A 14,741-nucleotide genomic window follows, 5' to 3' on the forward strand; every position below is an offset into this window, starting at 1 on the left:
ATGCAATTGTTTTAGCAAACTTTCGAACTTTGCGAATTGCTCGTTGGTTTTTTGACGAATTAACCTACCGGGGTACGGAACTCGAGGAGCCTTGGTAGGCTCTGTTGATGGGGGAGGGTCCTTCTCCTGCAGATGTGTTGGCGTTGATTCTTCCACGGTTGGAGGTACTTCTGCAGGCCCTACGGTTCGGTTTCGTAGCGTGATGAGGTGAACTTGTGCCTTCGGGTTGGTTTCGGTATTGCTAGGTAACGCGCCTTGTGGTCTTTCGGAAAAATTTTGAGCTAGTTGATTTATTTGTTTTTCTATATTTTGAATGCTAGCTTGTTGATTCCTAAAGTTTGATTCTAATTGTAGGAATCTTTCCGAATTTTTCTTGTCAGTGTCAGAGACGAGGCGAGATATAGTATCTTCGAGCCTTTCTCTCCCACTTTGTTGTTGAGTGAAATTTTGTGACTCATTTCTTGATTGCTGAAAGTTTGTTCGTTGTGGTTGTTGGTTACTACTATTGCCGGGCTCCCTCCAACCAAGGTTTGGGTGGTTTCGCCATCCTTGGTTGTAGGTCCCTGTTGGAGGACCCGACGGCCTAGGTCTATTATCAATGTAGTTTACCATTTCTTGTTGATCGTCCGTTTCTTTCATGCAACTCCAATTTTCATGTGACCCACCACACCCCTCACAAGCCATGACCGAGACTGTTTTTGTCATTTCTAATTTTTTTATTTTTGAAGAAAGGGCCTCGATTTGGGCTTGTAAAGAGGTGTTTTCGTCTACCTTATGGGCGCCCGGGGCAATAGTTTTATTTCCCCGGGGGGTGTGCCACTGAAAATTGGTTTGAGCAATTTCCTCAATCTGATTATATATTTCGTGTGGGCGTCGATTACCTAAAAGTCCCCCGGAGCTAGAATCAAGTGTCTGTCTAGTATGTGGCAACAATCCATTGTAGAAAGTGGATACTTGTTGCCATATCGCGAGACCGTGATGGGGACACTTGCGTAGTAGCTCCTTGAACCTTTCCCAAGTTTCATATAAGGATTCCCCGTCCTCTTGTGAGTATGTGTTAATTTCAGCCATTAATTTAGCAGTTTTAGAAGGAGGGAAATACTTATATAGAAATTTTTGGGCTAGTTCATCCCAGGTGTTTACCGATCCAGCTGGGAGGGTGTTGAGCCAAGCTTTTGCTCGGTCTTTTAGTGAGAATGGAAACATACGAAGGCGGATGGCGTCGTTTGATGCTCCATTGATCCGAAACGTATCACATATTTCTAAGAAATTAGTTATATGTAGATGGGGATCCTCGTCCGCGAGCCCGTGAAAGGTTGCGGAGTTTTGGAGCATTTGTATCAAGTGCGGTCGAAGTTCGAAGTTATTAGCTTCTACATTCGGGGCATTGATAGCGGCGCCGAGATTACCTACGGTGGGCCGTAAGTAATCCATGAGGGTACGTTGGTCCGCCATTGGGGGTGGGTCACCCGAAACTTTCTCTTGATTTTTGGCTTTTAACCTTTTTCTGAGAAAGCGTTCGGGTTCTTCTAATGGTTCCTTTATGTCTTTATTGGAACTGGAGCTCATACACTACGTGAGGTTGGCGTCGGGTTCCAAGTCCTGCAATAAAAACAGAAAAGAACGTTGGTCAGAAGGTTCACCACGGCCCCGTGTCCAGCGAACACGGCCCCGTGGTCGGAGTCACAGTGGTTGTTTTTCAGATCCCAGTTACTTGAAGTTAGACACGGCCCCGTGTTGCACCGACACGGCCCCGTGGTCAGCCTTCTGTTAACTTGAAAAACAAAAACTGCCAGTTATGTTGCTGAGCACGGCCCGTGTCCGACCAGGCACGGCCCCGTGCTGAGCTCTGCAGAAGCTGAAAAATCTAAAAAAAAAAATCCTAAAAATTAAAGAAAAATAAAAAGATGATTAGGCTGTTGATTCCTAACTTTCTTAAAATCCTTGTGTCCCCGGCAGCGGCGCCAAAAACTTGATGCGTGTCAGTGTGTATATAATTTTAGATATATTTTTAAGCCCTTTTTACACCTTTAGCCAAGTTTTAAATTTATAAAACACGATATTTACTAACACTAAACACACATATGGGCAAGTGCACCCATCGTGGACGTAGTATAGTGTTGGTAAGATACCGAGGTCGTCCAAGGACACAAGAGCTTTTAATACCGGTTTATCCTCAACGTCTAATCAAATCAAAAAGTTAGAAAAATGTTTTAAACTAAGAAAAATAAAAACTAACTAAATGCTGAAAAATAAAATAAAATAAAAACAGATAGACAAGATGAATCACTTGGATCCGACAAGTGTATTAGTATAACCTTTGATTATTTTCGCACTTTTGCACTTGTTTAAGAGATTATCTTAGTTATTGTAGTAGGCCCCTTTTTCGGAGGTGACGTTACCCTCAACCCAGTAGTTTGAGTCAGCAAGGATACAATCCTAAAGGGTTGGATTATTGAAAGATAATGAATTAAGTTATTAATGCAAATTATGGTAGGCCCCGCTTTTGGCGGTGACGTTACCCTCGGCTAAGTAGTCTGAGTCAGCAGGGATACAGTCCTAAATAGCCGGGTTATAGTATTAATAGTAGTTAGCTTATGAGGGGGTCAAAGAGTTTGGATCCCCGCCATCCAATACCTATGGGCATTGAAGGAGATCCTACTAAATTTGACCCAGGTCCCAAGCAGGACCTCTAAACGCTGAACAAGGGCAAGACCTTTACCAAACCGTTCCCTTAACCCCCGACCAGGTAGCCAACATACCTCCATATAGACCGTGGAGATATGAATGGTGAAAATCTTTTATTTTATATAGACAGTAAAATAATGTCAAGACACCACGGACAAACGATAAGGAAAGATCACCTTCAACATAAGTAACTAGTTATTAAAGTCATTAATACAAAACCAAATAAAAAGTGCAAAAGATTAAAAATAAAAAGTATTATACTAAACACTTGTCTTCACCAAGTGATGTAAGAGACTTAGGCAAACATGGCCTTGATTGTCAAGAACTCTTACGATCAATCTTGGATCCCGAGACGACTCACACACTCTATGATGGACAATGGATGATGGTGGTGGATGATGGTGTTATGGTGGTGGTGGGTGGTGGATGAAGTGTGAGAGAGGTGGTGTGCCAAGGGATGAGAGAGAATGAAGCCAAGCTCCTCTATTTATAGGCTGAACAGAACGCTGGACACGGCCCCGTGTTCGCTGAACACGGCCCCGTGCCCGTCTGACATTCTCTCTCTTCATTAATTGTAATTGCGAATTACAATTAATGCGCCTGCTGTACTTTCAACACGCCCCCGTGTCCGCTGGGCACGGCCCCGTGGTGAGCAATGGAAGCTTCTACTGGTTTGTCTTTTCTGCTGCTTCCTGGGCACGCCCCCGTGTTCACTGGACACGGGGCGTGTTCAGGCTCTGTTTCTCTTCTCTTTGTCTTGGGAGGTGCCGTTGAGGGTCCAGGCAGTTCACTTTTGTTCCTTTTCTTGTATTTATGGTAGATTTAGTAGTCTTTTTGCTTCTTTTGTGATTTTGAGCTCATTTCATCCTGAAAATACAAAAGGAAGACAAAAACACTCTTTTTCCAACATTAGTACTTAAAAAGGGTTAGTTTTATGCCTTAATTGATGTGTTTTATATGTTGCATTTTACACACATCAGACACTCAGTTTCGTTAGGTTCTTCACCATCATTTCACCCTTCCTTTGGGCCGCCTATTCAAGACGAGCCCCAGCATTCATACCATTCTCACCACTCACATCATTCGAAGCATTCGCTGCACTCACACTCATTTCACCATTCTAATTCTCACCATTCTTACTCACCGGGTCAATTCAACCCAAATGATAATATCAATGAACCGCCGGGTTATAACCCGTTGGGCCCTGAAGATCATTTATCGCAGGACATGGATGTGGATAGTGATCCGGATCCAGCAATGCCACTGACTGGGACGCCTACGCATCCCATCAGTATTTTCAGCGGTTCTACTTATGAAGGATCGTCATATCAAGGCCCCGATTCATGGGCCGAAAGTTGGAACAGCTACAAGTGGGAATTCACCCCTTCTTTACACAACTCTCCTCCACAACCTTCAATGGAGGAACCGTACATCCAGGCGGTAACTCCACCACCATTGCTAGTTGAGGAACCACCTCAACAACCACCACAACCACCTCCTGAGCCACCAAGGCGGAGGAGGAATGCACAGATGTCCGTGCGAGGGGGACCGAGATTCAGTTCCCCACAAGCTTCAAGTACTTACCCTCCAATCCCCGAAGATCCACAAATGGGTGGACCTTCTCACGCGGTGCCGGAAAAAGATCCCTCGTCGGTTACTTTTGCACCACCGCCACCGCCAATGGGTTATGAAAACCCAATACCTACTTACCCAGGTTCGTCTGGGTATAACCCGTTTGAATATCAAGCTCCTACGGGTTATGAATATCAGGCCCCTGCCCAGGATCCATATCTTGAGGCAGCTCACTTTAACGCTCTTTATCCCTCACCATTTCCTCCATCATACCCAACTGGGTATCCCGTGCAAGGGTATCAGTACCCTCCTTATCAGCATCAACCTCAACCCCCACCTCAACATTCGCAAACCCAGGAAATTTTACAAAGGTTGGACGAGGTTGAGAAAAAAGCGGAGGAACGAGAAAGAAAGGCCCACAAATTCCTAAAGGGTATTGCGAACTTCATCAAGGGAAAGAAGAAGTCGAAGAATTTTATTTTATTTTGTATTGTAATTTCAATTAAGTCCCTGTGTGGACATTTCATTTCTTTATTAGTCCCTGCGTGGACTTGTTTCTTTCCTTTAGTCCCTGCGTGGACAATTTGTTTATTTCAAAGACCCGTTTAGGGCACCTTTTGTAATCATTTAGTGTTTTAATGGAATTACTTTTGAAATTTATACATGTGTATTTTATTACATTATCATGCAAATATCATTTCAATTTTAAATTGATCTGCCAAAGAAATTTCAAAAGATGTTCTTAAAGGTATAACCTAGCCAAATACTAATGGCTATGATGGTATAACCCTCTTAAGACAATGATTCCTTGTTAACATCTGAAAATATGTTAACACTCTTAGCAGTGTGACTTGAGAGACCACACTAGCTTCCAAAAGTACTTGGATATTTTTCCAAGCCACTTTCATGGCCTAAATGATCATTGTGAATCATTGCTATTAACATCAAATATGATGTCCTTACAAAACATCCATTTGAGGTGTATTGCCTACGGGCAAATGTGTAATTCTGACAAAGATAGTTTTATAACTTCTTGTCAAAAAGTCGATGAACTATGTTCGACCCTTAAAATCACTGATCCAAAAGATCATTGATAATACTTGAATTGTCCTTGTGACAAGGCCTTTTGTGCCATTTAAATGTCCTTCGAGACGAGCCTTTGTACTATATGAAAATGTCTATACGACATGGACAGTTGTGGCTTATGTCCCCTGTCTGATAAATATAAAGGATTATATTCTACTTGATTGCCAATAATGGTTCATTTATAGCCTAGGCAAATCGTAATCAAATAAATTTTGACTTATTATCCAAAATGGTCTATATGGTTTATTAATACCAGGGCCATCTAATCATCAAATACGATGATTCATTATATAATCTAAACAAATCATTATTGTTTGATTTTAGTATTCAAATCATGGCTGGCTCCGATGAAGTTAATAGTCATCCAGTTGAAGGAAACAATAATGATACCAGGATAAATGTTACTGGTGCTGAATTACAAGCTATGATAAACACAGCAGTTGCTCAAGCTGTGAACAATATGTTTAAAGAACCGAGTAATGTTCGGTCTAAAACTCATACAAAGTCCCCTTCGAAATCGCATACGTTGAAAAAGGATGATTCCCAACATTCATCCAATCAAAGGAGTGAATCTCAGAAGAAGATTGTTTATGATCAGGCTCCCCGGTACAACAAGAGTTGTCCTTGCAAATATTTTGTCTCTTGTAAACCAAGAGATTTCACGGGTGAAAAGGGAGCTATCGATTGTATGAAGTGGTTGGACGAAATGGAAACTGTTATTGATATCAGTGGGTGTGCCAAGGAGGACGTTGTAAAGTTTGTGTCTCAATTCTTCAAAGGTGACGCCCTAACATGGTGGAAAGCCTTGGTGCAATCCACAAGAAATGTTCCTCTGTATAACCTTTCTTGGAATTAATTTGTTGAACTTATGAAAGACACTTATTATCCACAACATGAAGTGGAAAGGGTGGAGACTGACTTCCTCACTCTAGTTATGAAAGATTTGGATTGCAGGTCTTATGTGACCAGTTTTAACTCGATGTCACGACTCGTCCCGTATCTGGTCACCCCAGAACCTAAACGCATTGCGCGTTTTATTGGTGGTTTAGCCCCTGAAATCAAGGGGAATGTTAAGGCTTCTAAGCCTGCTACTTATAGATCTGCTGTAGATCTATCATTGTCACTTACTCTCGATGTTATAAGGAGTAAGTCAATAAAGACGACCGAAGAAGGGAAAAGGAAGAGGGAGGATGGCTAGTCCCACCAATCGAATAAAAAGAAGAAAGGAAACTCTGGTTTCAAGAAAGAGCAGTCGGGTGACAAGCCCAGGTGCAAGGTTTGCGATAAGAGGCACTTTGGGAAGTGCAATCAGGATCCACAACCTAAACCTTGTGGAATCTGCAAAAAGAAAGGGCACAAAACTCTGGAGTGCCGAAACATCAAAGATGCAACCTACTATGGTTGCAATGAAAAAGGGCACATCAAGACTAATTACCCTAAAAATGCCAAGAAGCCTGATGAGGCGAAAAAACCAATGCTAGGGTTTTTCAGATGAACGCTAGGGAGGCGGTGAATGATGACAATGTCATAACAGGTACCTTCCTCATTAATGATATTTATGCTAGATTTTTATTTGATTCAGGTGCTGATAAGTCTTTTGTAGACCATAAGTTTAGTAAATTACTGAATCTGCCTATTAAAACTCTAGACATTAAATATGAGGTAGAACCCACAGATGGTACCTTAGAGATCGCTTCGACTCTTCTTGATGGATGCCTTATATACATTAAGAATCATTCTATCCCGCTATCTCTTTTGCCAATGAAATTGGCTGGGTTTGATGTAGTTTTAGGCATGGATTGGTTATCGCATAACCAAGTCCAAATAGCCTGCGATAAGAAACTAGTTAACATCAAAACCCCATCTGGTGAGTTAGTCACCATTCATGGAGATACACAATATGGTTTGCCCGACAAAGCATCCAAGTGTCTGAAGAACGGATGTGTCATATACATGGCACAAGTGACAATAGATGATTCGAAACAAAATATTGAAGACATTCTAATCATTTCTGAATACCCTGATGTCTTTCCTGATGAATTACCTGGATTACCTCCTGAGAGGCAAGTCGAATTCAGGATAGACATTCTGCCAGGGGCAACACCGATTGCAAGAGCTCGTTACCATTTAGCACCTATAGAAATGAAAGAGCTAAGGACCCAATTGGATGACTTACTGGAAAAGGGTTTCACACAACCCAGCTCATCGCCTTGGGGAGCACCCATACTATTTGTGAAGAAGAAGGATGGTTCAATGCGTCTATGCATTGATTATCACGAGCTAAACAAGGTAACGATCACGAATCATTATCCATTGCCCAGGATCAACGACTTGTTCGACCAACTCCAAGGGGCAAGCTTCTTCTCGAAGATCGATTTAAGATATGGGTATCATCAACTCAAGGTTAGAACTGAAGATATACCTAAGACAACGTTTAGAACGACGTATGGCCACTATGAGTTCCTAGTGATGCCATTCGGGCTCACTAATGCACCTGCAACATTCATGGGTCTCATGAATCGAGTCTGCAAGCCATACTTAGATACGTTTGTTATTGTCTTTATAAATGACATACTTATTTATTCTCGTAATCAAGATGATCACAAGAAACACCTTCGGTGTATCCTAGGATTGCTACAAAAGGAGAAGCTGTATGCTAAATTCTCCAAGTGTGAGTTATGGCTTCGCGAAGTCCAATTCCTTGGATATGTTGTGAGCATAAGAATGTGAAGTTTGATTGGGAAGCACCTAAGACACCTACAGAGATACGCAGTTTTCTAGGATTAGCTGGTTATTACAGATGATTCATTGAGAACTTCTCAAGGATAACTGCACCATTAACTACCCTGACCCGTAAGAATGTGAGTTTGATTGGGGTCCTAAACAACAAGAATCTTTTGAAATCCTTAAGAGCAAGTTAACCAATGCTCCAGTATTGACATTGCCTGAGGGAATAGAAGAGTTTGTTGTCTATTGTGATGCTTCGCACACTAGCATTGGCTGTGTGCTTATGCAGAGAGGCAAGGTGATTGCCTATGCATCACGACAGTTAAAAGTGCAAAAAAAAGAATTACACCACCCACGGTTTGGAGTTGGGTGCCGTTGTATTTGCACTTAAGTTGTGGAGACATTACTTATATGGAACTAAATGTGTGATATATTCGGATCACAAAAGTCTCCAACACTTATTTAATCAAAAGGATCTCAATATGAGGCAACGTCGTTGGATGGAGACCTTAAATGACTACGATTGTGAAATTCGCTGCCATCCTGGTAAAGCGAATGTAGTCGCAGATGCATTAAGCAGAAAAGAAAGGATTAAACCTATATGGATTAATGCCAAGAGTATTGAACTTAAAAACAGCTTGAATGAAAGGCTGTTAGCCGCTCAGAAGGAAGCAATATTGGAAGATAACTTTCTTAACAAGAAGTTAGGTGTAACTGCTGATCAGTTGTCACCTGGAAAGGATGGAATCCTCAGATTGAATGGTAGGATATGGGTTCCTATCCATGGAGGACTTAGAGATGTAATCCTCCAGGAGGCTCATAACTCTAGATACTCAGTTCACCCTGGAGGTGACAAAATGTATCAAGATTTGAAAGCCAATTATTGGTGGATAGGTTTAAAGAAGTCCATTGCCATACATGTAGCTAAATGTCTGACATGCGCTCAAATTAAAGCTGAACATCAAAAGCCGTCAGGTTTGCTACAACAACCAGAACTTCCCACATGGAAGTGGGAGATGGTAAGCATGGATTTTATAACCAAGTTACCTAAAACAAGGCATGGAAATGACACTATATGGGTTATAGTTGACAGACTGACTAAGTCAGCACATTTCTTACCCATCAAGGAGACTCATAGCTCCAACAAGCTAGCTCAGTTGTATGTGGATAAGATTGTATCTCTGCACGGAGTGCCAGTATCTTTTATATCCGATAGAGATACTAGATACACCTCTCATTTTTGGAAAAGTTTCTAACAATCATTAGGCACACATTTAAATTTTAGTACTGCTTCCCATCATCAAACGGATGGACAAATTGAGCGTACAATCCAAACTTTGGAAGACATGCTTCGCGCATGCGTTATTGATTTGGGTGGTATCTGGGATGACCACCTACCGTTGATCGAGTTCTGCTATAATAATAGTTACCATACTAGCATACAGGCTGCGCCTTTTGAGGCATTGTATGGGAGGAAATGCAGAACGCCTGTTTGTTGGGCAGAAGTAGGAGAAACTCAGTTATCAGGACCTGATATAGTCCTTGAAACAACGGACAAGATTGTCCAAATTCGTGATCGCCTAAAAGCTACCAGAGATAGGCAGAAAAATTATGCAGATAAGAGGCGAAAACCTCTAAAGTTTGAGGTAGGCGATAAAGTCTTACTAAAGGTATCACCCTGGAAAGGTGCGATGCGTTTTGGTAAGAAAGGCAAGCTAAGCCCAAGGTATATCGGACCATTCGAGATCATTGAATGTGTCGGCAGTGTAGCTTATAAGCTAAACTTGCCTGAGGAGCTTAGTGGAATTCACAATGTGTTCCACATCTATAACTTAAAGAAATGCCTAGCTGATGAATCGCTAGCAATGTCTCATAAAGATGTACAGATTGATGAAAACCTGAGGTTTGTTGAAAGACCTTTATCGATCGAGGATCGACAGGTTAAAAAGCTCTGAAGGAAGCACGTACCTATAGTGAAAGTTAAATGGGATGCCCGTAGAGGCCTAGAATATACGTGGGAGGTTGAGTCCACTATGCGACAAAAGAACCCTCACTTGTTTCGATAAATCTCGGGGTCAAGATTTCTTTTAAGGGGGTGAAGATGTAACACCTCGTAAAAACATGTGCAATAATTTAAAGACATGTGTCCTAAACTCTAAACATGTAAAAGTTTGAGTTTGAAGGACTAAAGTTGTCAAACGATGAAAATATGTATGTGAAGGGACTAAAAGTGTCAACATGCCAAACTTGTGCCTCTGATTGACCACACACGATGAATATATTCTTAAACGAGTAATCATTCGGATATAAGAAGCTGTTTGTGAAAGTAAACGAAAGTTTACAAGATACAGGGGTTAAACGTGTCAACATGTTAATTCTTACCTCTGAGTGGCCTTTTCACGAACACAGCGCTTCGTAATGTTCGATTATACTCCCAAGAATAAGTGATAACAAATTCATGAGGTTTCGAGATCGTTATGTGTTATTTACACAAATTCAAGAATATGGGTTAAAAGTTTTAACGAACAGAAACTAGTGTTTTCGGTAATCGTTTAAGGAAACCGGACCTAACGGTGTTTGGTTGTAGTCCCTACATCATTTACAAACTAACTACAAGGACTAGAAGTGCCAAAAATGGAAGTTATTAAGCTTATAAAGGTGCAGGGACTATGTGACAACTCGAGTTTCTGAGATTCCACTTTCGCATTTATTGCACGTTCACTGTTTGTTTAGTGCTTACTTACAAAATTTGTTTGCTTTGTAACTGTATACGTTTTGATTTGATAAAGTGTATTGTGATTGTTGCATGGTTATGTGTTATTTTACGAATGATTTGATAAATACATGAACATGGTGATGAAACTGTAAATTATATGTGGTGTGTGTGTTTTATGTAAAGGATGATACTTAGGGGTGTTTAGTGGTAATAATGAAAATAAAACAAAACCCCTTAACCCTAATCATTCTCACCAATTTCAATCATACGTCACTTCAAATCATTCTCTCTACAATCATCTTCTTCATCATTCTTGGTGGCACAAGCTCTTCATCACTTTTGATCTCTCTTCATCTAGAATCAATCTAAGGTAAACGTTTAATGATTATTTGTTGTTAATCCTTGATTATGTGATTCATGCAAAACCCTAGTTCTACATATAATGGCTCTGTGTTTATTGATCTTCCTGATTATTGTGAAATGGTTTGTGAATAGTTGCTTAATCAAATGCTTGACAATGAGATGCATGATATGTTAGAATTGTTTTATTGTTGATTTGATTACAACACTGGCAATGTTCTGGGATTAGGGTTTTGATCGTAGTCTGCAAACGTAACTGTTCCATTGATAAACTGTGATTTGGTTTTGAATACTGCATGATTTCTAGTCCGAAGAATTGTGTCAGGGTTTTGTGAAGTCACAAAGTCCGAGTATTAGTGGAATGCTTAGTCTGAATTATTTGTAGCACATGAATAGTTCGAATGTTTGATCATGTAACACAAGGTCCGAACTTTATATATAACACAAGGTCCGAACTTTATACAAGACACAAGGTCCGAACTTTGAATGCTTGCTTGGTCCGAATTTTGTTAAGAGTATATAGTCCGACTTTTTGAATGAATATAAGGGTTCGACTTTTTGAATGAATATAAGGGTCCGACTTTTGAATGAGTATAAGGGTCCGAATTTCTTGTAACACACATGAAGGGTCCGAATTTTGTTAATCATGAAGGGTCCGAATTTCTTTACAAGGGGTGGTTGTACCGAGTTTTTATAAGGGGAATGTTTGTCCGAGTTTTAGGGAGTGTACATGGTCCGAACTTTATAAGATATAAATGGTCCGAACTTTACAAGTGATGTATAGTCTGAGTTTTGTTAATGTTTATATGATCCGAGTTTGTTGATGCTATATGGTCCGAATTTCATGTATGAATAAGTGAATAAGTGTCTGAGTTTATTGCAAACACCAGTGTTAAAGCCTACTGTATGTTTCTGTATATTACTGCATGTCACTGTATGTTACTGGATGATACCGTATGTATGAAAATTCTATGACATGTCATTCTGTACACAATTATCACATGGAAAACAGTTGTTTGGACATCAAGGAATTGTAAACCCTAATTGAACGTAAACATTTACATCGAGTTTATGTGCAATGTACCTTAGGTCGTGTGTAACGGACCTAACCATTAATTAACACTAGAAGCAATAACAAACCGAGCAAACCAAGGTGAGTTCACACTCTTACCAAGGCATGGGATTCCCGGGGTTGGGAATAGGATTGAAGGAATGGGATTGTACTTACACTGTTACTAGACTATCTACCATCGTCCTCGGATGCGAAGGATACATACGTAAAACCTATGTATACTTGTACTCATCACTATCCTCAGGTTGCGAAGGACACTTACGTAAAACCTACGTAAACTTACACTCACTACTGCCTCGGGTTGTGACAGGCACTTACGTAAAATCTACGTAAACCCCCGCGTACCACTGTCCTCGGTTTATGAAGGACACTTACGTAAAACCTACGTAAACCTTGTACGTACTACTGTTCTCGGGTTAAGAAGAACACTTATGGTTACAAATAGTCTAGTGTATATGCATCTATGGGAAGCCCCCACTAATAGAACATACTATCGGCCTAGTAGAGCCACACGTTACGAAACATACTTACTATTACGAACTTACTTACTGTGAACTCGCTCAACTAGTTGTTGACTCTCTGTTACATGCCTTGCAGGTCGTTAGGTATACATGGAGTTTGCATTGGGAGGCGCGATCGTTGTGGACAAGGATCGTGAACGCTTTGATTAAACATTTGACATTTCATACTTTACTTATGTTGGGCTTTTACTCATATGCTTCCGCTAAACGATGAATTTATACTTATGTTTTGAACATCTTTCATATGGATTGGTTTGGTTAAATTACATTTACTTTTACTATTTACGTTGTTCTATATGATTGGTGGCTTGATCCTGGTCAGTCACGCCTCCAAGCGGTAATACTCCGCGGGTGGATTTTGGGGGTGTGACAGATTGGTATCAGAGCCATTGGTTATAGAGAACTTGGTTTTAATATGGGGAAAACGTTTTTATTAAAACCAGACTATAACCAGTACAGTGCTCAACGATCCACAACGACGCCTCGCTCCACGTGCAAGACTCAACATCCTAGGTAATATGGTTTATGTTTATTGCCTATATGCTAGAATTGCATAGAACTTTGCTCGTGGTATGCTTAGATTACATTGCTTACTATTCGTTATTGCTTGAGAACACTTGTGTGCTTACTCTCTTCTGTCATCGCACTATTCGCGAACCTCTCTCACTTATGTTACATTTGCTATGAAGATCATGGCCGGACGTATTAACTTGACTCAAGCCCAATTGACGACTCTTATCAATGAACAAGTTGCTGCGACACTTGCAGCTGCACACGCAGGAGGTCAACACGCTCAGCAACCTGTTTGCACTTTCAAGAACTTCATGGATTGTCGTCCTAGCACGTTTAGTGGCACTGAAGGAGCGGTTGGACTCCTCCATTGGTTCGAAAAGCTCGAGTCGGTATTTGAGATGTGTGAATGCCCTGAGGCTCGCAGGGTGAAATACGCCACTGGTACTCTAGAAGGAATTGCGCTAACTTGGTGGAACATGTCGTAGAGTTAGCTAACGGTAAAAGTCTAGAGGCCACACACATAGTTCGGGGTTGTAACCTTATCCTCGCTGGTCAGACTTTCTCCATCGACCTCATTCCTATAGTTCTGGGTAGTTTCGACATCGTCATTGGTATGGACTGGTTATCCATACTGCAAGCAGAGATCCTATGTAAGGAGAAGATCATTCGTATTCCCCGTTCTGGTAAAGAACCTCTCTGTCACACCCCCAAAATCCACCCGCGGACAACCACCGCTTGGGAGCGTGACATGACCAGGATCAAGCCACCAATCATATCGAACACAGCATTTAATAATAAAAGTAGATAATGTAATTCATCACGACATGATTGATGTTCGAAACCAAACTTTGTTTAAGTAGCGGAAGCATGTAAATAAACCCAACATAAATAATAATGTATGAATTGTCATAAGTGTTTAATTAAGCATTCATGATCCATGCCCACAACGTCCTGCTCCTCCCCGTGCAAGCTCCATGTATCTAACGACCTGCAAGGCATGCAACAGAGAATCAACAACTAGTTGAGCGAGTTCACAGTGTATAGTTCAGTAATGGTAATAGTATGAGTAGCATTATGTTCGTTCGTTAAATCATGTATCGTATTAGTTTCCATCGCGGGCCTCTCGGCATGTATGCGAAGATTTGGGGTAATACTCCCAAATATCCTAGACTATGTATATTTGATCAGTATCCTCGTCCATGTCATTATTCCCAGAGAAGTGGTCTTCCGGTCCGAGTGGGTTAAAACCTCCAGGTTCTGGAAAAAATGTTGGCTGGGTTGAATCGACTTTGGAAAACTGGGGTTGGGTCACCAAAGGAGTGGTGAGAGTTGGATCTCTGCAGAGGTATGAAAGAGGGTGGTTGTTCGTTGGGCTCGTTTTCCGATTGGGGCCCAAAGGAGTGCTGGTAAGAAGGTGAAGAGCTGAGGGAAACTGACCGTCTCCCGGGTTCAACATAGAGCCTCCACGGCTCTTGTGGACTAGTGC

This window comes from Helianthus annuus, chromosome 13 (genome assembly GCF_002127325.2).
Source record: "Helianthus annuus cultivar XRQ/B chromosome 13, HanXRQr2.0-SUNRISE, whole genome shotgun sequence".
Classification (NCBI taxonomy): Eukaryota; Viridiplantae; Streptophyta; class Magnoliopsida; order Asterales; family Asteraceae; genus Helianthus; species Helianthus annuus.